Genomic DNA, 2,871 nt, shown 5'->3' on the forward strand with positions numbered 1-2,871 from the left:
CCCCTCAGGCAGCCATCACCTAACTTCAGGGCTTCCCCAGGCAAATTTCTACTCATCTTTTTTAAATAGCCTCCAATATGATCTCAACTGATCTGGTCCCTAACAAAATAAAGCCTCCAAACATCTCAACGTCTCCTTGGAGTCAGATAGATTTTTGTGCAATTGATGCACATCATCCTGCGTGGACACACTTTGAACCCCTGGTGCCCCAGCACCCTGTGCTGGGCAGAGGAGAGGGAGAACATGGCTTCCCAGTGAGCCAGCATGTTCTGAGAAGTCAGGACACCCAATAAACAGTGAGGCAGTGGTGTTGCCTCGAAAACCACTAACCTGAAAGAGCAGCTGCCCTTTTTACTGCCAAGGTACTGAGCAAGGGGGAGATTACTCAGAGGAATGGCAGGTGGAGAGGATATAGGTACCAGTGAGCTGCTTTCCCCTGTGCTCTGGTTTTTACCTCCCTGATGCTACACCTACACTGTGTAAAGCGAGGGTAGCCCCAGAACCCCACTGTGCCCCAGTGACACCAGTCACACAGCCATGGGCAGCTGGGGCCTCATGGCAAGCAGAGTTTCCCGTGCCCAAGCCCAGGCAGTCAGGTGTGAATGAGTGTCATTCCTGCCCTGTCTGCACACACATTCTCCCAAATCTGCACCAGGAGCTCTACAGCACAGGAAATGGTCCAAGCCTTTGTACTGTGGCTCACAGTTCAGTGCTGATCCAGCTCAGTGTCCCGTCTTTCGGGCCCTTAACTCAAAGCCTCTCTAGCTTCAGAAAACTTTGGAGCACAAGTCATTTTATTACAGTTTACCTACATTTCAGAGTTAACACCCACAGGAATGGAAGGTAGAGGCAGCCCAGAAGAAGAAAGTCCATAAAATCATTCTGCAGCAAAAAAATTTTATGGGAGAAGTGACTTTAAGTTCCTCATTTGCTGATTTTACATAAAAAGAGGTGAAATATGCTGAGCAAATAAAAGGCAGAATGGCACAGCCTCACCCCCAGCCTGTTTCCGGTCCTACGCAGCAGCACCACCAACTCCTTAAAGAGCAGCATTTCCTGAGCCTCAAGTGCTCGCAGATGGTGCTGTCCTGGAGCACTTTCTGCTGATGCTTCTCAGTTCCCCTTGCCTTGCGTGACTGCTCTGCAGCTTGGCTTTGTTTATTCCACTTTTCCTGCTCTTTAGTTACGAGCTACAGAAAGGAACCAGCCCCTTTTGCGCCATTAATCCCTCACTGGTGCCGGCGCACGTCCGCGGGGCGATGACGGGTGTGTCACTGCCATTCATGTGAGCCACGATTGCAAAATCAGGTCCCTTCAGCTTCAAGTGCAGGAATCACAGAATCACAGAATGGTTTGGGTTGGTAAGGACCTTTAAGATCATGTAGTTCCAAACCCCCTGCTGTGGACAGGGACACCTCCCACTAGGCCACGATGGATCTACCACTGTCAGGGACAAGCCTGTCAATATTTCTGTCTGAGAACTTTGTGTTCTGGGTGATAAGAAGGGTGAGGATCTGTTGTCTGACTATGAGTAGGACCAGGTAGAGCCAGGCTTGGTCCAGTCACACATCCCAGACTTTGAGATGCCAGCTCCAAGCTGGAAGCCACATCACCACATGAGTGTGTGTGGTACCCGAAGCACAAACACATTGGCAGGAGAACACACACTTGTGCCGAGCACAGGATTAGGATGCCTACAGTTTACAGCAGATGGATGTGTTTTCAGGTTACTGTTATAAAACCAGCCTTAATTATAAATTCATGGCTGCTGTCATGGTCATCATGATACTTGACCTTCCTTCAGAGCAATTCTCTGGCTCTTCCTTTGTGGAGGTTGGTAACTTCCCAAGTGCTACATGTACAAAGGTAGTAAAAATACAAGTAGTACTTGGGATTACCTGGGATTCCCTCCTAAAGGTTGCTGAGAAAGATCATTTTTCCCAATTGCAGGCTTCAAAACAAAGGTAGAAAGCTAGAAAACTACACAGCAACACTGGAAGAGATCCTGGAATCCAGGAGTTTATCCTCCTGCCTCTGCAAAATTTAACAAATGCCCTAAGAAGGCCTCCAGCTTATGCACAATTATTTTCCAAACAGGAGATCTTGATTCTTCTCCCAGAAGTAGCAATTAAAATAGAATGAGTTTTGCATTTGCCAGCTAATAGGCCTTGATGCACAAGCTGCATGTGAAAGAAATGTAAATGTGACTTCTGAAGTCAGATGAAGTCCCCTTGGAAAGACTGAACAGCGAAAGAAGAGACAGGTCAAAAGCCAGAGGCAGCCAAGCCCTCTGAAAAGCTGCAGAAAAGTCAAGGGTAAGTGTAGCAGGGCAGATGTGCCCAGGGCAGCCCATGGCAATTCTGAAAAGAACTTTTCAGTATATCATGAATGGCATCATCCAGCAAACCAAGCCTTCCTGTCACCTTCTTTTCCAGGACATGAATACAAATCCTTAGTTATTCTCCCTTAGCAGGAGATGCCCTCACGTGGCAGTGCATGGCTCACCAGACATTGATACCCCTCTGCTCCTGCACCAACTGACTTCTCCTAGGAAAAGTGCTGACCTTTTGTAAAGTGCTTGATCATAAAAATGTTACAAAACAGAAAGGGATCATTCACTGTTGGAAAGAAAGTCCCCCTAAATGTTTTTCTTTGGAGAATTTACAGGTTTCTGGAAAATCTCTCAAATGTGTCTCCAAAAAGTACTGAAAAGAAAAACAAAATAATGCAAGAGTTGCCTGTGTCATAGCTGAATGCCTCTGATCCCAACTGCTCCTTTGAGCCTGTCTTTCACCAGCACTAATATTACCATTAGTTTTTCTCTTTGCTCCTCCTGGGACACCAGCTAACGGTGCAACAACTTTCCAATAA

This window comes from Corvus brachyrhynchos, unplaced genomic scaffold (assembly GCF_000691975.1).
Source record: "Corvus brachyrhynchos isolate BGI_N302 unplaced genomic scaffold, ASM69197v1 scaffold54, whole genome shotgun sequence".
Taxonomy (NCBI): domain Eukaryota; kingdom Metazoa; phylum Chordata; class Aves; order Passeriformes; family Corvidae; genus Corvus; species Corvus brachyrhynchos.